This window comes from Lithobates pipiens, unplaced genomic scaffold, assembly GCF_037356315.1.
Source record: "Lithobates pipiens isolate NorthernLeopardFrog02 unplaced genomic scaffold, aLitPip1_a1.2 Scaffold_8, whole genome shotgun sequence".
Taxonomy (NCBI): Eukaryota; Metazoa; Chordata; class Amphibia; order Anura; family Ranidae; genus Lithobates; species Lithobates pipiens.
In genome coordinates this window covers 398,899,615-398,925,130 of record NW_027507903.1, presented here as the reverse complement: position 1 = coordinate 398,925,130, position 25,516 = coordinate 398,899,615, and the positions used below count along the sequence as shown (strand labels likewise).

The window sequence follows — 25,516 nt, the reverse complement described above, 5'->3', positions numbered from 1 at the left end:
GAGATAAAATACTTTATTGCACAGCTCCGGGGGTCTTCCGTCTTCGGGGGTCTTCTCGCCGGACTCCTCCGCTATCTTCTTGTAGCTCTTTTGCTAGCGGAGGAGTCCGGCTTTCTTCCTCGCCGCCGGCCTCTTCTCCCGACTTCGGGGGTCTTGTCCCCCTCTTCGGTTCTTCTGCCGGGCCACCGCGCCTTCTTATAGCTCTTTTACAGGCGGTGGCCCGGTCTTCTGTCGCCGCTGCCGCCTTCCGTTCTTCTTCTTCTCCTTCTTCTCCTGGAGATGTTGACTCAACGCTCTCTCCGGCCACAATGCCAGGGACGCGCTGCGTGGCCACTTATATAGGGACAAGGGGCGGTGTCACATGGCTTAATGTCACATGGGTTGGTCACATGGGTTGATGTCACATGGGGACTGTGACATCGTAAGGGGACGGGGTCACCATGTGACACCAACCCATATGACATAAAGCCATGTGACACCGCCCCTTGTCCCTATATAAGTGGCCGCGCAGCGCTTCCCTGGCATTGTGGCCGGAGAGAGCGTCGAGTCAACATCTCCAGGAGAAGGAGAAGAAGAAGAACGGAAGGCGGCAGCGGCGACAGAAGACCGGGCCACCGCCTGTAAAAGAGCTATAAGAAGGCGTGGTGGCCCGGCAGAAGAACCGAAGAGGGGGACAAGACCCCCGAAGTCGGGAGAAGAGGCCGGCTGCGAGGAAGAAAGCCGGACTCCTCCGCTAGCAAAAGAGCTACAAGAAGATAGCGGAGGAGTCTGGCGAGAAGACCCCCGAAGACGGAAGACCCCCGGAGCTGTGCAATAAAGTATTTTATCTCGTGTGTTGTGTTTTTTTTTTGCACTTTTATTTTACAGGTGAATGGGTAGGGGTACATTGTACTCCATACCCATTCACATAGGGTGGGGGGCCGGTATCCGGGGGCCCCCTTATTAAAGGGGGCTCCCGGATTCCGATAAGCCCCCCGCCCGCAGACCCCGACAACCAACGGCCAGGGTTGTCAGGAAGAGGCCCTTGTCCTCATCAACATGGGGACAAGGTGCTTTGGGGTGGGGGGGCCGCGCGGCCCCCCCTTCCCCAAGGCACCCCCCATGTTGAGGGCACGCGGCCTGGTACGGCTAAGGAGGGGGGGGGGCGCTCGCTCGCCCCCCTTTCCTGGCCGGCCGGGTAGCGTGCTCGGACAAGGGTCTGTTGTGGACTTGGGGGGGACCCCCACACCGATTTTTTTCGGCGTTGGGGGTTCCCCTTTAAGTCCATACCAGGCGGCGGGGCCAGCGACGTCTCCTTCGCGGGCCCCGCCTACCTGGAGACGTGCTCGAAATGAGCGGACTTTCCTCCGCGTGTGTGGGCGAGTCCGTTCATTTCGAAAGTACGGCGGACTTAGTACGGCGGACTTAGTACGCCGTATTAGTCCGCTGAAAAAGTGCCGTGTGTGGGCAAGTAGCCCGTTCGAAAATTCAGACGGACAGTTTGGCGGACGTCCGCCAGACTAAGTACGTCGGACAGACGGCTACGTGTGTACGCGGCTTTACCTGACACAGGAGCCAGCGATGTCACTGCTGTCCCCTGTAGTATGGAGCGTCCATCTTCTTCCGGGTATCGCTGCTCCAGCCACTCACAGCGCCGGAGCAGCGATGACGTCACTCCCACGCATGCGCATGGGAGCTGCCACTAACGGCATATCGCCGTTAGCAGCGGCGTGCTGCTAACAGCGATAGTGCACCTGTGTGCCGCTGTCTACGGCGCATGCGCTGCAGACAGCGGTGACTGTCTTTTGGTAAATATCTACTAGACCGTGTAGGTTTAGGAGATATTTCTTGGACCTACAGGTAAGCCTTAATCTAGGCTTACCTGTAGGTCAAAGTGGTTTGTACGGGTTTACAACCACTTTAAGAGCCTGGGGTTCTGTTAGGTCACCTCCAAGCCCGATATTGAAGTAAAATGCTCTAAAGTTCAGAGCAAGTTAGGTGGCGTGAGAGTTATAAGAAACGGGAGAATGCCATCCACAAACATAATTTATGGTGATAACCAGCTACCTCAATGCCTCTCATATCAGGGTTAGAGCGAATCAATGTAGCCAAAGGCTCTATAGCCAAGACAAAGAGGAGTGGAGATAGAGGGAAACCCTGTCTTTTCCCCCCATGAAATAGTGAGCTGGTCTGACTTAAAACCTACATACTTAACCACTTCAATACAGGGCACTTTCGCCCCCTTCCTTCCCAGCCCAATTTTCAGCTTTCATCGCTCTAGCGCTTTCAGTGACAATTGCGCAGTCATGCTACACTGTACCCAAATGAAATTTTTATCCTTCTGTTTGCACAAATAGAGCTTTATTTTGGTGGTATTTATTCACGACTCCATTTTTTATTTTTTGCGATATAAGCGCAAAAAAGCGGAAATTTGGAAAAAAAACTATATTTTATTTTTTCTATTTTAAAAGAAATCCAATAAAATCAAATTTTGTCATAAATTTAAGCCAAAATTTATTCTGCTACATTGCCTAGCAACCGGCTGTTTGTTTACATCACATGACGGCCGTGATTGGACACGGCCGTCATGTGATCAGGAGGGCCAATCACAGAGCCCTCCTGCCAATCTGAGATGCGCCGTGTCCGGATGACACGGGTGCATCGGGATCGCGCCGCTGCGCGGACACGCGCGCGCGCGATCCCGCTCCTTCTGATGGACGTTCCTGAACGTCCTATCAGAAGTAGACGGCTCCCACCCGGCCGTATATGTGCATTGGCCGGGTGGGAAGTGGTTAATATATCCCAAAGACTGGGCATGTGAAACTGAAATCCAAGCTAGGAAGTTAGGGCCTAAGCCCCACTTTCTGAGCATATGATGCAGATAAGACCACAACAGTGTGTCAAATATTTTGCACACATCCATCAATACAAAAATTTGCAGGAATACGTTAATGGTGTACTACATATGCTAAGATAAAGTCTCTATGTTCATTATCACTAGAAAAAAAAAGCCTTTTAAAATTTGTTTGCAATAACTCCATCAGTATCACCAGCAAAGCAGCTTCATTATTATCCCATTAAAGAATAAGAGAATGTGCGCTGCATTTCGAGATTTCATAATTTGCCACATCACAAATGTTAATTCTCCATTACGAACGCTAGTTTACAAGACTGACCGCTTCTGGCTTTTCCTTGCTTCTGAGCATGCGTGTTTGTACTTTGGACTTTTGTCCGACGACTTGTGTACACACGCTCGGAAAATTCCACAACAGACATTGGTCCGTGGAAAATTGTAAAACCTGCTATCCAACATTTGTCCGCAGAAAATCTGACAATTGTCTGATCGAGCATACACACGGTCGGATTTCCCGCCAACAGCCTGTCATCACACATTTTCCTTCGGAAAATCTGATCATGTGTACGAGGCTTAAGAGCATTTTTTAGGCGGTGTCTAGTCTGGGGAGTTTAATTTCTTATATTCAGGGTAATCTTCTACCCGATCTCAATGTTGTCTCTGTACTTACAGTTTTATAACTGTTATGCCGCAAACACACGACCGGACTTTCCAGCAGAATAGGTCTGACGGAATCATTCCGTCAGATATTCTGTTCGTGTGTGGGATAATCCGATCGTTTTCCTTGAAAAAATTCAGACGGACCTAGAAATAGAACATGTTTCAAATCTGTCCGACGGACTCAATTCCTATCGGGAAATCCGTTCGTCTGTATGCTGGTCCGACGGACCAAATACGACACAAGGGCAGCTATTGGCCACTGGCTATTGAACTTCCTTTTCTAGTCCCATCGTACGTCATCAATTTAAAAACAAACAGACTTTCGCACTGAATTTATGGGTCTGTTTGTTTGGAAGTCTGTCGTAACTCCGTCAAAAGTCAGTCGGGAAGATCGTCTGACCTTTTCTGCCGCAAGGTCCAGTCGTGTGTACATGGCATTACACACATCGATTATTTTATTGCACAGCTTGGAGAAGCAAGTTGTGATAGTGAGATATCTTTGCAAAGCTTCAAAATGTTTACAACTGGGGTGAGTCATGAAATCCAACAGGATTTTTTTTTGCAGCTGTAGTAAATTAGAGATTTAAAAAAAAAAAAATTTTCTTAACTACTGGATGGCCACCCAAAACTGATATTTCTGTTTTGGAAGCATTAATCTCATATATGGAATGCAAAGTACACATGGAAAAAACAACACAACAAGGCTCTATCACATCCTAGTCATTAAAGCTTGCTTACAATTAAAATTAAGATGCTTACCAGTGAGTGCACTGCCGATGTGCTTTCTATTTATGATCTCAACTGTTTTCAAGATTGTTTCTGTAAGGAACAATTCAGAGTGAGTCAGAAATCAATGTATAGAGCATGTTCCTACTGTATGAAGATTTGGTGTGGCTTTTTAAAAATACATACTTATACTATGCTACAATTAAGGAAATATTAATAAATATACAGTGCCTTAAAGTATTCATACCCCTTGCTTTTAGGCCAAAAAGTTACATTTTGGTCTCATCTGACCAGAGCACCTTCTTCAACATGTTTGCTGTGTCCCCCACATGGCTTCTTGCAAACTGCAACCAGGACTTACTTTCTTTCAATAATATCTTTCTCTTGCCACTCTTCCATGAAGGCCAGATTTGTATAGTGCATGACTAATAGTTGTCCTATGGACTAATTCTTCCACCTGAGCTGTGGATCTCTGCAGTTCCTCCAGAGTTACCTCTTGGCTGCTTCTCTGATTAATGCTCTCCTTGCCCTGCTTGGCAGTTTAGGTGGACCGTCATGTCTTGGTAGGTTTGCAGTTGTGAAAGCTCTCTCTATTTTCAGATGATGGCTTGAACAGTGCTCCATGAGATGTTCAAATCTTGAGATATTTTTTTTTATAACCTAACCCTGCTTTAAACTTCTCCACAACTTTATTCCTGACTGGTCTGGTGTATTCCTTGGTCTTCATGATGCTGTTTGTTCACTAAGGTCAAACAAACTTCTGAGGGCTTCACAGAACAGCAGTATTTATACTGAGACTCAATTACACACAGGTGGACACTATTTACTAAGGTGTCTAAGGTAGAATGTGATGTCTGAAGGCAATTGGTTCCACTAGATTTTAGTTAGGAGTATCAGAGTAAAGGGGGCTAAATACAAAATGCACATCACTGTTTACAGATATTTATTTGTAAAAATTGTTGAAAACCATTTATAATTTTCCTTCCACTTCACAATTATGTGCCACTTTGTGTTGGTCCATCACATAAAATCTGAATAAAATGCATTTACATTTTCTGCAAACACCAACCCTGTATTGAATCACTCTTATGATTGGATATAATAATTTACATATTTACTAGTAGAGCTATAACAATCCAATTTAAGAACTATTTAAGTAACTTTGGTTACTACATTTTTCCTCTATAGAACGCTATGTCGGACCTTGCAGGCAGTGGTTGGGAGGGGTTCATGCTGCAGATACAGAAATCATGTTCTCAATCACAGGTGACGGAGGTAGAGTTGGAGATTCTTTTTCAGACACTTAAAGAGGAAGTAAACCCTGATGGGTTTACTTCCTCTTTGATTCCCTGCAAAGGTAAAGCATAATGGACTACTATGCATCACATAGTAGTCCATTATGTGTCACTTACCTGACACAGGAGCCAGTGAAGTCACAGCTGTCTCCTGTAGTTACGAGCGTCCATCTTCTTGGTGGGTCTACCGTGGGTCTCACTGCTCCGGCGCTGTGATTCGCCGGAGCAGCGATGACGTCACTCCTGCGTATGCGCACGGGAGCCGACACTCGCGGCATATCGCGGCTTACCCAGTGCGCCTGCGCGCCGCTGTCTACGGCGCATGCGCCGTAGACAGCGGTGGCTGTCTTCAAGTAAATATCTCCTAAACCGTATAGGCTTAGGAGATATTTCTTGGACCTACAGGTAAGCCTTAATCTAGGCTTACCTGTAGGTCAAAGTGGTTTGTAAGGGTTTACAACCACTTTAAGGCATTTGAATGTAAATCTAGTCTATTCTGGCACATTAGATACTTTGAGCAATACACGGAGGAGGGCCTGAGCCCCAAAGTTTGAGGGTACAGGTTTTCCCAAATGTATGGGCCATTGATCTGGAATTTAGAAACCGCTGAGAGCAAAATTTAAAAGATTGTGCCAAACAAAATTATGGATTTATTAGTTGAATATTATGCGAGGAAACTTCAATTGGCTGATGCAGAGATTCAAAAGTTGTATGCCGACAATGCCATACTCATCACCAGTCCGAGATAGTAGACATACGACTCAAAGAACAAATTGAGCTGTTTACCTAGGACCTTCTCCTTAAAAAAGAAGGAAAGCTCTCTAGGGATAAGTTGCCATTTGCTGGTAATTATGCATACACGTGGCCTCAGACCAATGGTCCCCAAATAGGAAGGAAAAAGAATACCTTTCAGAATGCTAAACAGAGTAGAACTCAGGAAAAAGCTAATGATTCTGATTCATCCAATGCCTCTCACTTTTCACAGAATTCGCAAACTTCTGATTGTGGACGATTTAGAACAAACCGATACTGGTAAGAAAAGGTTAATAGATGATAGGAATTCCTCACTGGATAACATTTTTGATGCACAAGTTAGTTCCCAAATAGCTGCGACGAACACTGGGACTGGTGATGGTAACCCAATGGATGATACATCAAGTTTCGCTATTACATTCTCAGATTGTGAGTTGTGCACAAACTATTGCTGCCACTCCCCGTATACAGAGTTCACCTGCTGTAGGTGCGATTATCAAGGATACAGACAAGATGGCAGTTTACTTATCTCAGATTTTTTTAATAAAATAGAAATTATACCTGAGGCAACTTATGCATCTACCAATCCTCCTAATATGGCCCACCCACCCCAAGGGAGTTTTGAGGTAATGAACTTATCATCCTACACGCTATCCTGTGATGAAATAGAATTATTAAAATTGGGCCTGAGTTGCTGCCCTAATTTTATCTCTATAAGATTTGATGTTGTTAAAGATCTATATTTATTTGCACGTAAACTTACGTACAAATATATGTTCGATAAAGATAGATGAAATAAGCAGGTTGAAAATGCTAATAAAGAAATGTGGTCCCAGAATTTCATGCATTAAGGGACCTGGTACTGTTACAAGAAAATGACGATAGTAAAGTAGGAAATGAGGATGTGCCTCTGGATGAACATATACAAACTGTAACAGTTGCCAAACACACTAGCAACAAGATAAAAAGAAATCCCAAAAGTTCCCTCCTTTACAAACCAATTTCAATGTTTGGGCTTTTTTAAACCAAGTGAGTCAAGATATAAATAGGCCCAAAATGAAAAGTTCTCCCAATGCAAATATAAATCCCACCCAGGTGGTGGCTTTGGAAAAATTAAGTAGGAATTCTTACTTAGTTGTGAAACCATCTGACAAAGCCCTCTGGCTTTCACATGGAGACACAGCAGCAGCTCTTTCAGGGTGCTTTGCAGGCACTATTTTTAGTGCTGTAGCGCCTGCAAAGCGCCCCAGTGTGAAAGCGGTCTAAGGTGTATTGGTTTCAGAAAACTTTACTCCTCTGTATTTGTTTGGTCTTATTTAGGTGCTGCCCCTGTGTGGATTTATGCAGTTATAGCTAAGAAGTAGATAACCTTCATGGAACTGTAAAGTTCTTGAAGGGCTAGACTCATTATTTGATGTGAACGTGACTACTGACTGCGATACAGCGAATATTTTTGTCTGATGATAAGGGTACCATACAAGCTTTCATTTTGCCTCTAGAGGCTGAAGTATGTACTACAGCCCCATATGCATATATATCTCTATTGATATATATGTTTTATATTGAGACAGCAGCTGAGATATTCATTTATTATAGCTGATCGCTATATAACACTCCCTCGTTTTTGTTTTCTTTGTCTTCTGTCCTTTTTTCTCTCTCTTTTTGTTTCTCTGTAGCCACTTTTTGGTATACATTTCAAATGAGAAATCCTGACTTCGGTTATTCTGGTGTTATGACGCCTATCCAGGAAGATTCCTTTGTAGACAGTGGTGTATGCCCGGATCAGGTGAATATGAACGCATGACCAATTTTGATATACCTGTAAAATATAATGTGTTCATTTTCTGCTATACTGTGTTGTATAATTATATATGTAGCGCCGGGCTCCTGAAGAGCTCGCGCTATGTTTTTGTAAATTTAAAGGGGTTGTAAAGGTAAATGTTTTTTCACCTTAATGCATTCTATGGTGCCGTGTGATACAGTGAGTGGCGAGTGGCTATAGCTGCCGGCTGTATCACAGGAGTGCGCCCGCAGGTGCTTCTCACCATGCGAGGGAGCTCACATGAACGTGAGAAGTATCTGTGGGAGGAAGCAGAGACAGCAGCCGAGGGACCCCAGAAGAGCAGGTTCGGGGCCACTCTGTGCAAAACGAGCTGCACAGTGGAGGTAAGTATAACATGTTTGTTGTTTTTTTTATTTTTTTTATTTACTTTACAATCCCTTTAATTGCTCCTAAGACCATAGTTGGGTTTTAGGGTTAATTGCAGTAAATTATGGTCTCAGTATCAGTGCGTGGTCTCACTGTGTATTCGAGGAGGGGGTACTTAAAGTGCTGAGGTCATGTTATTTGAGGTTCCGGTCCAGAAGTATGTTCTGACTCCCTGGTCCTGGTCCTCCTGACCAGCCCCCAGCAGCCCTCATGGCCTGGGGTGCGGATCCATCTGTTTCTGAGTATCGGGGCTGGCTAGCCCGAGGCACAGTAACTGGAAGGAGGGTTCCAAGGTGGTCCGGTGCTGTCTCGGGTTTGGAGAGGCCCAGCAACTGAAAACGCAACCAGGGGAGGACTCTTCAGAAGAGGGCCATGCACAAGGTTGGCTGCTCGGTAAGAGCTGGGAAGCTAAGCTGGAAAGGACACCAAGTGAATCCGCATTGTTACGGTATCGCCAGACTGGCTGCAAGATACTGGTACCGTAAGAGAGTTCCTAATTTCATCCTTCAGTTACAACTAAGTTTCTGTGAGAGACTTTCTGTTCTATTCTAAAGTTCTACTACCAAGTCTGTGGCAGAGACTTTGCTATACACAAATCACCCGTCGGTTGCTAAATTCACTAAAAGGGGATTTATCCGATATCTGAAATATCCAGTTGCGAATGACTATTTCCTGGATTACCTAGAGAGAGACATTTCAAGTGTCAGCAGTTCCAAGAGTACCTGAGCTTTACTACCCACACCCTCTATTCCCTACTGAGAGCCTGTGTTCTGTTCAACATTTTGCAAATAAAAATTCCTAAAGGGATTCAAGTGTCAGTCTCTACAGTTTATTGGGCCATCAACCTCGAAACCCCTAGATGAGAACAAGGTAGAGAAGGTAACAGTAAGCCCAAACAAACCAGCCGCTCCTTTGGGGGTAAGTGCTACATATATATATGTGTGTGTGTGTATGTGTGTGTGTGTGTGTGTGTGTGTGTCTATATAAAGTTGTGAGATGATGTGTTCTATTCTATGTAGTGAGACCTGTTCTATGCCTACCAAGGTCTGTCCTGATGAAGCGATCCAGCGAAACACGTTGATGCACAGGGGCTCACACATGTTTCCGATGCCATGCTGTTGAAACATCATTTCTTTCTTTGGATATATGTAACATCCGTCTCCTCTGGCCCTGTTTATTCTTATGCATCTATGTTCAAAAAAAATCAATTTTTTAAGATAATATATTGTTGTTCCAATCTGCTTCCAAAGTCCGACCTAGAGGGTTTCTTTTTCTTTTCCAATTATGTTTTTAGTTGTAACAAAATGTGGAAAATTTCAAGGGGTATGAATACTTTTTCAAGGCACTGTACAAAGAGCTTACAGAACTGTGCTCCACTAGGAGCCCATATGGGCTACTGCACTTTTGTACTGGGGATGATTTGCTGCAGAGTGTCATTATAACTAAATCCCCAAACATCACTGAGCAGATTAAAATCCAAGCTCAACTCAAACTGAAATTGCAGATGAAGTCCATCTTTCATGGGTTCTCAACCTGTGGCCCTCCAGCTGTTGCGGGACTACAAGTCCCATGAGGCATTTCAAGGCTGACAGGTAAAAGCATGACTCCCAAGGGCAGAGGCATGATGGGACTTGTAGTTCTGCAACAGCTGGAGGGCCACAGGTTGAGTGCCCATGATAGTTCAATCAATAGAGAGAAAAGAAAACCGGAAAACCTCCATATACACAATCCTATACACAAACTCAATCCAGAGGAAGGCAAAACCCAGTAAATCATGATCCAATTTGCTCCAGAGGGAAAAAATAATTCCTTCTTGGTCCCCCTGGGGTATTCAGATATTTCAGTTTTGCAAAACACTGGACACTGTACTTTTGGTGGGGACTTCTGGAAGTTCTGGTCTTCCAAACATGGTTATTATAAAGACATATGCCTAATCATGTATAAAATAACAAATACATTCAAATAACAAATACATTCAACATTCAACAATTTGTCACTAGGAGTATCCTCAACAGATAAAAGAAGCTGGCATATTACTTTGCACAGTAGTTTCAATTAAATATTGGAATATCAGTATTGGATGGATTAACTAGGTTTAGTACAAGATCATCAAGTGCCCAGGGGGAAGATGCTAAATTGTGGTCTACCCCCCCAAAGAGGGGTGGTAACATCACCGCCTCTGACCAACATTCAAAGGGAAGTTTAACAGCACTAACGAGCATTGCATGGAGGGGGGTGGGGGGGATAAGAGCACTGCGAATGAACAACAGTAAAGGGGGAGTAGACAGTACCTTCATCCCAGCCCTGGGACTAATGTTTAATGACCGTACTTCAATACAGTATATCGTTCCAAAAGGGCAGATCTGTAAGTGATTAGCCCATTCAATGCATATAAAATATGGCATCATCCAGAGGTCAAGCAGCTACCCTGTAATGTGCCTTTAATGGAACTATGGCTGGCCATACATGAGTTGAGTGTATAGATGGGGGCAATCCCTCCTGCTTAGCCTTTTGTATTCTGACAGCAGGGAGACTTAGCCACCATCAGAGTACACTAATACACTGATCTGCACAACCAGCTATAGCCGGCAGCAAAACACTGCCCCCACCCCACAGCCAATCACTGGGAAGTACTACATGTTTTGCATTTTATTTCTATTTTAAATTGAATGAGTTGTTTTACAAGGTAAGGGAAACACTTCCCATTGCTATTATCACAAAAATTGCTGCCAAATGCAATCTAATCAGCATAAACAGAACTCATTGGTGCAAAGTCAATGAACATGAACTCTGCTCCAATCTGGCCAAAGACACCTAGTTACTCCCCTGTTGGGCACCACCATCTTGCCTCTTGCACAGCATGGATAAAGATGAGGGTCTCAACTACTGACTTTTGACAAGTCAAAATTTGCCTCTAAAGCCCAGTCCTCTTTGGTTCAGATTTCATGTTTTTGGGAATAAAGTAGAGCATTTGAAACAGCTGATGAGCAGGTTGTGATGGTACCACAATATTAGCATGCTTGAAAATTGGAAATAGTCAGTTTACATCTATATTAGTTTGTTTTCTGCTGAGTTATGGAAAAAATATAATAATGAACATTACCATCTATGTGTTGAAATAAACCTCATTTTGAGGGATGCATAGAAAATCATCCCTCTGAACCAAAGGAGCAATGTAATATAAAGATACAATGTTACCCATAAATTGAATGAGGATTAACATATGTAAACTGAATTTAGCAGCAGAGTGACACAAATGCTTTAGATATCTAAAATTGCAGTAGTTACACCTAAAATTCCTACCCATGTGCCACTCTGTTTTTATTGTCATTGCTGAGTTGTAATTTTGCACCACGTTTTCAAGCATGCAGCTTCTTTACAAATCCCCTTTGTCCTCGTGACCTGGAGTCACCATGCTCCAGATACTTAGAAGGGATCTCTGTTCTTTTAATCGGTGTATCCTCCCCATGTGCGTCATATATGACCCTAAAAAACAATCTCATCACAATAAGTGCTGGGTGACACACACACACGTACACACACATACATACACACACACATATATACACAGTGTAAAAAAACACAATATTGTATCCATGTGTAAAATGGATGTCATAGTAATTCTTAGTAAGGCCTTCTTCACTAGAGAGTGGTAATTCTTAAGCCCAGTAGCTAATAGCAACTCAAATTCTTCTTATGCCCTGTACACACAATAGGATTTTCAGACAACAAAATCCATGGGATTTTTTCCAAAGGATGTTGGCTCAAACTTGTCTTGCATACACACGGCCACACAAAGTTGGTCGGAAATTCCTCCAAGAACACAATGACATACAACACATACAACAAGCGGAGAAAAATGAAGTTCAATAGACAGTGCAGCTCTTCTGCTTGATTCCGAGCATGCGTGGCACTTTGTACATTGGAATTGTGTACACATGATCGTAATTTCCAACAACTGATTTTGTTGTCGGAAAATTTGAGAACCAGCTCTTAAATTTTGTGTGATGGAAATTCCTATGGAAATTGTGTGATGGAGCCTACACACAGTCGGAATTTCTGACAACAAGGTCCTATCACACATTTTCCATCAGAAAATCCTATTGTGTGTTTACGAGGCATTACTCTAGCGTAGGTTCACACTAGTGCTGCTTAGGGATGAGCTCAGGTGTGTTTGCAGAGCCTGCCAGGAAGTCGGCGCAGAGCTGCGCTAATCACAGGCAGTGAGACATTGCCCAATCTCTGCAACCGCTCATCCTTAGTGCTACTTTATGATGAGGCATTTTTTCAGTGCACTTTTGTAATGTGACCTTGCATGTTTTTGATGGGATTTTCATGCTTCATTTGTTTTTTGTAGGAGTGGGATATTATACACAAAACTCTGCCATGAATGCTCTAAAAATGCATGTACATACATTTTGCAAGCATTTTTGGAGAGTTTCCTTTGAAGTCTGTAAGGCAAAAAACATGCTGCACTACACCACAAGAAGTGCTTGCACCTTTTCAAAAATCTTGCTCAGTTGCGCTGCATTGATGTAAACAGGCACCATAGAGAATAAAGTAATTTCCATGGATATTCAGTGCAGCGCAGAAGAATGTCTCACTAGAGATCCTGTTGCTTGGCATAACTTGTGGCATGATAACTAAGAGAGAAGAGAGAATAAAAAATAAAAAAATGTGATACTGATCCCTATTTATTTTAATTGTTTTATTATTTCAGCACACTTACATTCGTTTCTGCCTCTCCCTTTTTAAAACTTTCCTTTCTTCCTCATTTGGCCAGTCCAATTATCATTGCTCCACTTTCCTTTTTAAGAATTGCTCCTTAGCAGGGTCTCATAGGGCCATTTGCACATGCTTTCGTGGTAAGACTACAGCACTTAGTACTAACATGCACAGAAAGCCCAGGATAAAAAACAAAGCCACTTTCAATCACTTCCTCTAGAGGACAAGTAGAGGTGTGTCTTCAATGTGTTGCCTTCTTGGGCTGCCTGTTTGTGTCAGTGCAGGCAGCATCCTGATATTGGGCACCAATGAGCTGGCAAGGTGAGACTGTACAAGAAATTAGTGTGACTGTACAAGAACTGAACATTGATGCCTCAGTTAAAAGAAGGACTTCACCTACAGCCCTAGTCCATTTTGTACATGTCTGCTATTACAAATATCAAGAAGGTTTTGTTTATTATGTATATTTTCTCAATGACAGGCACGTGTTCGTGCTGGCACCACGCATGATGGGACATGCATTCCTGATTGGTGATGATCTGAAAACACCTGGGTTTGGTTTGATAGGGGTTTGGCGAAAGTGCAGTTGCCGAATCCAAACCCTATTAAAGTCAACAGGAGCTGAATGTTAAATAGCAATGGGAATTTTCTTGGCTAAAAGGCTAGGGATATTCAAGCAAATGCCATGGGGCCAGGCACTACCCTGGGGAACAGGTACCAAAAGAAAAGAAGATTTAAAAAAATGTTGTTTGGTTGGGAGCAGTTTTAGTCATGCTTAAAGCATTTACTAATTTTATCTGAACGTTAATTGAATAATTGAATATTCAGACAATTTGCTGTTTGAAGGTTCTCAGCTACTTTAGTACATAAATCAACCCCAGTATCTCAGCAAAAATTATACTCCTATAGATGGGGATACCTCTAATTTACTTCACCCTTTGAGAAATTCAGTAAGCAAGAAATGTGGTAATTTGTGTACACAAATTGTATACAAAATCTCTCTATTTGGGATATTGCAAAGAAGCATCATTGGCATTTTTTCAACTTTCAAAAAATTTAAGCTGGCTGCAGATTAAAATGCAAAGAGAATTTTTAATCACACAAAAATCACGTTATTGTGTCAACCTCTTGAACCACATAAAAATCTAGGGTCTATTAAAAATACATAATATCACCTTTTAGGCTGGTTTCACACCTATCAAATTTTAGTGCTTTTTGCATTTTACAGATTTGCACTACAGTCCATTTAACATGGTTTCCTATGGAAAACGTTCTGTAGTGCAAATCTTCAAAATGCATAAAGCACAAAAAATGCATAGGTGTGAATCCAGCCTTACTCTATATGGTCTTATTTAACTGTGCAAACGACTATGACCTAAAATAGCCCATAGCTGTCAAAGTTTATTTGTCTGAAGTGGGCATACTCCTGAAAACTGATAATGATTAGCTGCATATAATAAACATCATCAACATTATGAAAAAAAGACTTAAAATGAAAATATTAGTAGAAATATACTACATGGCAATTTGTTTGTAAAATACAATTACATTTAATTGGAATGCCTTGACATACAGCAATACAGGACGTATTAGTGTTTATAAGTAAAAATCCAAACAAAAATATAATCTCAAGGCCTGTTATATTTTCATGATACGTTTTGCATTACTTTTGCAAATGCAAACATCCTTCAGATACACCTGGCTTTAAATGTATATAGGTGTTCATCCTTCTCATGTGTGACTACAGAAAAAAATGGCTGCTGAAGTTCTAGTACGTGTCACCTCTCCTTCCACGGTTTTCTAACCGCACATGTCCTCCTATAGAATAAGAGCAATATGTGTGGGTGTCACTAGTGAAGAGCATGGGTCCCTACGTCTTGACCACCTGCATTTTCTTTTTCAATATACTGTATGTACTTGGGCAGCTGCTGGCTTCTGTCTCCCCAGCCTGTCCATCCGCTGTAATGGTTATTTGGTCCGCTTCTGTTAGCTCTGTGCAACAGGTATGACAGGTGGTGGGCAGACATAGAAGCTAACAGCTGCCAAAGTCCTGGGTCTGCACTCTGCATCAGTAATACACCATATAGATGAGATTTGCAGAAGACTTCAAGAGTTTTATCCTCTCTTCTTTTATGACAACCCCAACCATAACACAGCCACACTGCCTGGGAGCAGAATCCACTGGGCCGGAGCTGTCATCATAGAGTGTCCAGATTTCAGATTATCTCATATACAGTTTCAGCTTTGTAGAAAGAATAACAAAAAAATATATATATATATAAAACATATAAGTAAACAGCAATCTGGTTGTTAAAGCTTTAGATAGCATCTCAGCATCCCACATATATTGAAGGGGTGCACTCCCGACCCCTGCACTATGTTCATTGCATACTACTTACCCCTGTGCTCTGTGTGTTGCATGCTCATCGCCCTTTGTGAGTTTCGCACTTCACAGCCTTGCCCTCTGTGTTTTGTGTAATCCTGATCCCTGCACTCTGTACCTTACATACGTCTGACCTCTGCACTCTGTGTAATACATACCTCCAACCACTGTGCTCTGTGCCTTATTATTATTATACAGGTTTTATATAGCGCCAACAGTTTGTGCAGCACTTAAAAAAATAAAGGCAGACATTACAGTTATATTACAATTTGGTACAAGAGGAATCAGAGGGCCCTGCTCATTAGCGCTTACAATCTAAAAAGGGTCAATTGATACAAAAGGTAATAGCTGTGGGGGATGAGCTGATGGAGGAAGTAAAACAGTGTTAGTTAGAAGCAGGATAGTCTTCTTTAAAGAGAAGGGTTTTCAGGGATCATCTAAAGATGGATAGATTAGGGGACAGACGGACAGAATGGGGTAGGGAGTTTGAAAGGATGGGAGAAGCTCTGGAGAAATACTAGAGGCGAGCATGAGAGGAGATGACAAGGAAGCTAGAGAGCAGGGGGTCTTGGGAGGACCGAAGAAAGTGGCTTGGTTGGTATTTTGGGCCTAGGTTTGTGATGTAGCTGGGGGTAGAGTTATGGATGGCTTTGTAAATTATTGTTAGTACTTTCAATTTTATTTGTTGGGTGAGTGAAAGCCAGTGAAGGGATTGGCAGAGAGGGTTGGAGGACATGGAATGGTTGGTAAGTTGGATGAGTCTTGCAGGAGCATTCATTATGGACTGAAGGGGGGATAGTCTATGTAAAGGTAATCCAATGAGGAAGGAGTTGCAGTAGTCGAGGCGAGAGATAACCAAGGAGTGAATAAGAAGCTTGGTGGTGTCATTAGTTAAAAAGGGGCGTATTCTGAAAATTTTGCGGAGAGTAAGGCAGCATGATTTGGACAGGGATTGTATGTGGGAATGAAAGGACAGTTCAGAGTCTATGGTCACCTCTAGCACCCTGGCATGTGGGGACAAACTGGTAGGTGTGCCATTGATCTTGATAGGACTCCTGACCCCTCCCCTATGTGTGCTGTATATTCCTAACCTCTGCTCTACTACATGTGCCTGACCTCTGAATTCTGTGCCCTGTGTCTTACGTACTCATGTGCCTTAAGTACTTATGGCCCCTTTACTTTATGAGTTACATAGTCCTAACCTCCGCACCCTGGGCTGTGCACACCCCTGATCCCTGCTGACACCTTCACACGGTGCCTTATGTACTCCTGACCCTATGCTTTGTGCATTACATACTCTTCATTCTTGTGCTTTGTGCCTTATACATTCCTGACACCTGTGCTCTTTGATTTATATACTCCTGACTTCTGCACTCTATGGCAAGCATATTCCTAACCACTGCCCTCTGTTCCTTAAACATTTCTGACCCCTGCATTTTCTACATTGTGTTCTGATGTGTGTGCCCTATGTACTTCTGACACCTGGACTCATGACCCTTGTGCTGTGTGTGTTGAGTACTTTTCACCCCGCCACTTGTGCATTACATACACCTCACCCCTGTGCTCAATGTTATATGTACACCTATTCACTGAATAGGTCTGCAAGTGCATGTTCTGTGGGTACCTGTGTATTGTCTTGTTGAGTACCTGTGTATTGTCTTGTTGAGTATTAGTGTCAGGAAGCTAGTTGTTAGGTAATTTGGACAGGGTATAATCCCCAATAATCATTAAATTAATAGGTACGATGGCAGGCGGTTGTGGGGAGGCAACTCATTGTACATCTTGTGGCATGTATGCGTTCCTTGATCATCCGATCGAGGGTGAATATTGCTGGGCAATATATAAGCACATTGTTTCCCTGGAAGCCCAGGTTCTGAATATGGGGAAGTAACTGTGAGCACTGAGAAGTCCCTCCATACTAAAGGAGAGCCATGTACATGGCAGGTGCATGTACATGCATGGGGCCAGCACAGAGGCAGGTGGAGACAAAGAGGTGCAGGCACTAGGAAAAGAGTAGATGGGTGACAGTCAGAAAGGGTAGAGGAGGAAGTGCCAGGGAGGCCGACCCAGGGCTGGAGCATCCCAATAAGTATGCTCCACTGAGTGACATTGGTGAAACCAGTCAAGGACCAGCACTGCTGGAGCTGAGGGACCCTCCTAGCTGCCAGGGGAAGAACTCCAGCTAGAAGTGAGAGTGGGGTGGGGGGAGTGAAGGGAAAGGAAAGACAGATTCTAGTGGTTCAATTCTCAGAAGGACAGAGGGGCCAATCTGTAACAAAGACCTGAAGCGCTGAACTGTATGTTGTCTACCGGGTGCTTGGGTTCGGCACATCACGGATCTTGTGGACAGATTACTGGGAGGGGCTGGGGAAGACCGGGCTGTCATGGTGCACGTTGGCACCAGTGACAAAGTCAGAGGCAAATGGAGTGTCCTAAAGAACGCTTTTAGGGACTTGGGAGCTAAATTGAGGAAAAGGACCTCCAAGGAAGTATTCCCATTAATACTACCAGTACAGCGAGCCACATCAGAAAGGCTGAGGGAGAATAGGGAAGTAAACAAGTGGCTGAAGAGCTGGTGTAGTAAAGATGGATTTGGGTTCCTGGAAGACCCGGCCAACTTATCAGTCGATAACCAGTACTATAGAAGAGATGGTCTGCACCTAAATGAGGAGGGTGCAGATCAGCTGGGAATGAAGATGGCCAAAAAGTTAAAAAGTTAGAGGGGTTTTTAAACTAGGTGATTGGGGGGGGGGGGGGGGGGGTTCCAGAGGTAGAGATAGTCAGTGCAGAACATATACCAGGGGATAGTATTGGTTGACCAAAGCACATAAAGGTAAGTATAGTAAGTATGTATGTAAGCATAGTAGCAAGTCCTAGTTGCAATCTCAGAACACGCAATAAGAGGATAATATGCGACCGGTCTAAACTATGTGGCATGTTCACCAATGCCAGGAGCTTGGCAGACATGATGGGTGAACTAGTGATACTGTTGTATGAGGAGGATTTGGATTTTGTGGGAATTTTAGAGACCTGGTTCAACAGCTCTCATGATTGGCTGGAAATCATTTAAGGGTATACCCTTTATCGCAAGGATAGAAAGGGTAAAAAAGGGGGAGGGGTATGCCTATATATTAAGAATAATGTACAAGTGAATGTGAGACATGACATCACAAAGGGAGCTAGGGAGGAGGTGGAATCCTTATGGGTAGAGCTGCAAAGGGATGAAGCTAAGGGGAAAATAATACTGGGAGTATGCTATAGGCCCCCTAACCTGAGGGAGGAAGGGGAGACAGATCTCCTATCACAAATTGGATTAGCAGCAAGGATAGGAAGTGTTATCATAATGGGGGATTTTAATTATCCAGATGGCTTAACTCCAATGTAAAAATTAATATAAAAGCAAAGGAGAAGGCCTTCAAAAAATACAAGGTTGAGAGATCATCCTCAGCTTTCAGATTTTATAAAGAATGCAGCAAGAAATTTAAGGGTGCAATAAGGACGGCTAAGATAGAACATGAAAGACACATAGCGGAGGAGAGCAAAAAAAATCCCAAGAAGTTCTTTAAGTATGTAACAGTAAAAAAGGGAGGACAGACCATATTGGCCCCATAAAGAATGAGGAAGGACATCTGGTTACAAAAGATGGGGAGATGGTGAAGGTATTGAATTTATTCTTCTCCTCAGTCTTTACAAGGGAATCGGGGGGGAGGGGGGGGGCTTCAGTAACCAAAACTGCAGTGTTTATCCTCATAACACATCATAGGAAACACCTCAGTGGTTAAGAGAGGACAGAATTAGAATTAGACTTGGGAAACTTAACATTAATAAACCACCAGGACCAGATGGCTTGCACCCCAGAGTACTTAGGGAACTCAGTCAAGAAATTGCAAGACCATTGTTCCTACTTTTTACTGACAGCCTACTGACTGGAATGGTATCAGCTGATTGGAGAAAAGCCAATGTAGCACCAATATTTAAAAAGGACCAAAAATACATCCCTGGGAATTACAGACCCGTTAGCCTAACATCAATAGTATGTAAACTCTTGGCGGGGATGATAAGGGACTATATACAAGATTTTAGTAATGAGTACGGTATCATTAGCAGTAATCAGTATGGATTAATGAAGAATCGTTCTTGCCAAACCAATCTATTAACCTTCTATGAGGAAGTGAGTTGCCATCTAGACATAGGAAGGCCGGTAGATGTGGTGTATCTGGATTTTGCAAAAACATTTGGCACAGTTCCCCATAAACGTTTACTGTACAAATATGGTCCATTGTCATTGACTACAGGGTAAGCACATGGATTGAAAACTGGCTTCAAAGGCAAGTTCAGAGGGTGGTGATAAATGGGGAGTACTCAGAATGGTCAGGGATGGGTAGTGGGGTCCCCCAGGCTTCTGTGCTGGGACCAATCCTGTTTAATTTGTTCATAAATGACCTGGAGGATGGGGTAAACAGTTCAATCTCTGTATTTGCAGATGATACTAAGCTAAGCAGGGCAATAACTTTTTAACCAAATAAATGGGGTCGGCAACTACATGACAAATGAGGTTCAATGTAGAAATATGAATGCAATCTATACATTGGGGTTTGGAGGAATCTAGGATGGAAAAGGACCTGGGGGTCCTAGTAAATGATAGGCTCAGCAATGGCATGCAATGCCAAGCTGCTGCTAACAAAGCAAACAGAATATTGGCATGCATTAAAAAGGGGATTAATTCCAGAGATAAAACAATTGTTCTCCAGCTCTACAGGACTCTGGTCCGGCAGCACCTAGAGTATGCTGTCCAGTTCTGGGCACCCATCCACGGGAAGGATGTACTCGAAATGGAGCAAGTGCAAAGAAGGGCAACAAAGCTAATAAAGGGTCTGGAGGATATTAGTTATGAGGAAAGGTTTCAAGCACTGAACTTATTCTCTCTGGAGAAGAGACACTTGAGAGGGAATATGATTTAAATTTACAAATACCGTACTGGTGACCCCACAATAGGGATAAAACTTTTTTGCGGAAGGGAATTTAACAAGACTTGTGGCTAGGGATGCACCGAATGAGTTTTTTGGTGCCGAAACCGATACCGAAAATGAAAAATACACTAGGCCGAAAACCGATACCGAAACAGCACCGATACCGAAAATGACTGTTTTTAAAAAATATTTTTATACAGGAGGTGGTCAGAGACTGGGGACATGGTACAGGAGGTGGTCAGAGACTGGGGACATGGTACAGGAGGTGGTCAGAGACTGGGGACATGGTACAGGAGGTGGTCAGAGACTGGGGACATGGTGCAGGAGGTGGTCAGAGACTGGGGACATGGTACAGGAGGTGGTCAGAGACTGGCGACATGGTAAAGGAGGTGGTCAGAGACTGGCGACATGGTACAGGAGGTGGTCAGAGACTGGCGGCATGGTTCAGGAGGTGGTCAGAGACTGCATGCATGGTTCAGGAGGTGGTCAGAGACTGCATGCATGGTTCAGGAGGTGGTCAGAGACTAGGGACATGGTACAGGAGGTGGTCAGAGACTGCTGGTATGGATCAGGAGGTGGTCAGAGACTGGCGACATGGTACAGGAGGTGGTCAGAGACTGGGGACATGGTACAGGAGATGGTCAGAGACAGGAGATACGGTACAGGAGATGGTCAGACTGGGGACACGGTACAGGAGATGGTCAGACTGGGGACACGGTACAGGAGATGGTCAGAGACTGGGGACATGGCACAGGAGATGGTCAGAGACTGGGGACATGGTACAGGAGATGGTCAGAGACTGGAGACATGGTACAGAAGATGGTCAGACTGGGGACACGGTACAGGAGATGGTCAGAGACTGGGGACACGGTACAGGAGATGGTCAGACAGGGGACATGGTACAGAAGATGGTCAGAGAACGTGGTACAGGAGGCATCCCCCATTGCAGGCCAGTGTCCCCCATTGCAGCCAGTGTGCCTGTGCCCCATTGCAGCCAGTGTGCCATTTTGCAGCCAGTGTGCCCCATTTTGCAGCCAGTGTGTCCCATTTTGCAGCCTGTGTGTCCCATTTTGCAGCCTGTGTGTCCCATTGCAGCCTGTGTGCCATTTTGCAGCCAGCCTGTGCAGGGAAGAGAGCCGCCTCCGTCGCCTGTTTGATCACAGCGCCGGGAACATCACAGCTTTCATTTCAATAGCTGTGTGTTCCCGGCCGCGCGCCGTCACACACAGCCCCTCCCCCTTGTCCGGGCACTTTGATAGACAGCCCCACCCAGGCCACGCCCCATTTTCGGCTCCATTATCGGCCGTTTTTCTCTTTCGGCAAATTGCCGAAAAGGGCATTTTCTGCTGATATGTTTCGGCGGCTGAAATTTCGGTGCATCACTACTTGTGGCCACTCATTAAAATGAGAAGAAAATAGGTTTCTTTACTGTAAGAGCGGGGGCGCATTGATAGTTTCAATAAACTATTAGATAAGCACCTGAACGACCAAAAAATATAGGGATATACAAGGTAATACTGAAATATAATCACACACATAGGTTGGACTTGATGGACGCGCTGCGCTGAATATTATTAATTTAGTGACTAAAAATCCAAAATTCATTAATAAAAAAAATAATAATGAAATATAAATCTAATGGTGCTCAACCACGAGAATACAAACCAAGATTAATTTAAATAAATATAAGTGAAAATGAATTCATACTTGAACAAAGTGAATGTGAAATAAATACAAGTTACTAAAATTATCTTATAAATACATAGATTCATACACAGCACATAATGATCAATAATAATAGTTAATAATAAAAAATTATAAGATAATAGTCCATAGAAAAGTCCCACCGAATTCCACGTGCAAGAAAATCATAAAAAATCCAGTGCAGAGTGGAAACAAACACCGATGGAAAAAAGTGCTATGAAGACCAAGAGATTGACGCCACCAATAGCTATTCTGGCCGCTTACCGAAACATTAGCTCCCTGTTCAGTGGGACCAAAAAGCGCATGGATAAGTCATTGGGATGAACCCTCTAGGGAAACCAGGCAGGAAACCTCTCTCTCCCAATATTCAGGATATTTAAGCTGCAATGGATCAATCCGTATAAAAAACAAGGGAATACTCGCATAGCGTAAAAAAACGTTATGACTATTATCTTATAATTTTTTATTATTAACTATTATTATTTATTATTATGTGCTGTGTATGACTTTATGTATTTATAAGATAATTTTAGTAACTTGTATTTATTTCACATTCACTTTGTTCAACTATGAATTCATTTTTCACTTATATTTATTTAAATTCATTTTGGTTTGCATTCTCGTGGTTGAGCACCATTATATTTATATTTCATTATTATTATTTTTTATTAATGAATTTTGGATTTTTAGTCACTAAATTAATAATATTCAGCGCAGCTCCTTATGGTATATACCAGGGGTCTCAAACTGGTGGCCCTCCAGATGTTGCGAAACTACAAGTCCCATCATGCCATTGCCTTTGGGAGTCTTGCTCTTAACTGTCAGCCTTGCAATGCCTCATGGGACTTTTCAACAGCTGGAGGGCCACCAGTTTGAGACCTCTGGTATATACTATGTAACCAGAGCCAACAATGCAGACGAGCTGAAGGCCGCTATCAAAGAAACCTGGACTTCCATAACACCTCAGCAGTGCCACAGGCTGATCACCTCCATACCACACCACATTGATGCAGTAATTCAAGCAAAAGGAGCCCCGGCCAAGTATTGAGTGCATACTATACTGTACATACTTTTCAGTAAGCCAACATTTCTGTATTAAAAATCTTTTTTTTTTTTTTTTTTTATTGGTCTTATGTAATATTCTAATTTTCTGAGATACCGAATTTTGCGTTTTCACTAGCTGTAAGCCATAATCATCAAAATTAAAATAAAGAAATGCTGGAAGTATATCACTCTGTGTGTAACGCATCTTTATAAAATATATGAGTTTTACTTTTTGAATGAATTACTGATATAAATTAACTTTTTGATGATATTCAAATTTTATGAGATACACCTGTACTGCTGACCCTTGCATGCTTTATGTTATATTGTACAGTACAATTTGGATAGAGCATGGAAGGGGTGGAACCCTCTCACCGTTTTATTACTGTAAGGGTCTCCCTTGAGACCCACGCTTTTTTTTTGTCCCAGTGTTAGTAAAACTTGTGTCACATGGCACAGGATATGAGGGGTAATCTCTCCAAAGTGACACAGACAAAAAATATACTGACAGGTTTTATCCCTTGAAAACTCAATTCAAAACTAACCAAAAAAAAGAACTGTGGGCTATAGAAATGATTTAATGAATAAACATATTGATTAAAGATTTTTTTAATATTAGGAGTTCTGTTTACAATATGCTGATTTACTGTCCCTGCGCATTATCATTCTTTGCACTATAATACATTCAGCTAGTTACAAATTAAATTCAGCTAAACCCTAACAGTATTATTTAGAGAAAATCTAAGAGATTTTTGTAAAGAGATTTGAAGGACAAGTGATGGTTCCTAGATTTAATTGCAATAGCGTTAGTATATTTCTGATCTCTAGTCGCTTTTCCTGTCTGTTGGAAAACTGATTGTAAACAGTCTTTTTACTAAGCCAAGACCTCGCCAAATGACACTACAAGTTCAAACAGATCTCATTGCTACCAATGTATGAGAATCATCAGATGTACAAACCTCCACTCCTTTGGATTGGATTTTTCAGTATCTAATGTTACCCCAAGACAAGGCTGGTACTATGAGTACACGATCAATACTTCGACATACATGCATATTATCTATAAACATGTAGGTTTAAGCAATAGTTGATTAGAAATACAGTAAATACTGCTGTCAACTGATGTCTGATGTCTATGGCTGAATTCCAGGCCAAATAGTCAAGCCATAAAAGCCATGTTTTTTCTTGCTCTCTGGGAGCCAGTGAGTTAAATAGTAACCAAACTCATAGATAATCTAGATAATGGCACATTTCCACACAGAAAAAACATAAAATAGTAATAAAGGAATTTTTTTTACCTCCAACTTCCTTAGCCAGGAACATTCAGGATACTGCAATGTGTGTTAATCTCTGTAGACTGTAAGCTGTATATGCGTTTGTGACTTGATAAGTATAGCTTTTATATCTATCCCCCTCCCACCGCAGCCTGCTTGTGTTTCTCTGCCTTGAAAGTAGGTCACCATGTTGCTGTGTTCTGTGAAGGAGGAGGTCTGGCAAAGTTCCAACACAGGCACAGAGATCACTAAAACAAAGCAAACTAGTAGCTTTGTTGATACTAGTACATGCCGAAAATAAGGAAACATTTTACCTAGACAGGATTAAATGTTTGCAATTATCCACTTTACTAAATGGAAACTGAAATCCTAAATATAAACAGAACGTGGCTTTTTGTTGACCTCCAATGCAAAATGAAAAAACCTAACTTCAACACGGCAGCCTGTTGAATTGCAATATACGCTTAAGGAAAAAATAGAGCTACGCTACATATCTACATATATAGAGTTGAAAAAAATGATTTCTGTCCTTAATAATATTGACAGTCCTCTTCGTGTTGTTCGTGATTGTTCGTGATTCACACACAACCAAAGGTACACCTTCACCACATAAATTGCACACTTACCAAATAGCAAGCGTTACAACGCTGGCGGCTATATTGCCAGACAGGGCCTTTGTCCTCAATATAGGAGCCAATGGTGACTTGTACCAAGAAGCTTCACATGTAGTGGAAATATCTGGATGGTCCAAGCCCCTCCAAGGATCCAATGGAGCTGGAATCACTCAAAGTAGATGCGCTCACAGAGGTGGCCCAAAAGAACAAAGGCTCCCCATAATGTAAAACCAATGGTAATTTTATAAAAAAAAGTAATGTTGCATTTACATTTGGAAGTACATATATCAGCAAATATGTAAAACGTGTAAAAAGATGGCTGCCAA

The 25,516-nt window shown here is 42.7% G+C and overlaps 1 protein-coding gene across 3 annotated transcripts in view; it reads right to left on the bottom strand.

Annotated features, from left to right (window-relative positions):
- LOC143964322 (F-box/LRR-repeat protein 3-like) overlaps positions 1 to 24,753 on the bottom strand; it is a 67,791-nt gene extending 43,038 nt beyond the window's left edge. Inside the window, exons 1-2 of one of the 3 annotated variants that reach the window (XM_077474020.1) lie at positions 24,601 to 24,750; positions 4,253 to 4,312 (exon numbers count right to left, since the gene is read on the bottom strand). The gene's annotated coding sequence lies outside the window, so the exon portion shown is untranslated. Of the gene's footprint in view, positions 1 to 4,252; positions 4,313 to 24,600 lie in introns of all 3 variants that reach the window. The other 2 variants (XM_077474021.1, XM_077474022.1) reach the window with 2 other exon arrangements.
- Between the last annotated feature and the right edge of the window lie 763 nt (positions 24,754 to 25,516).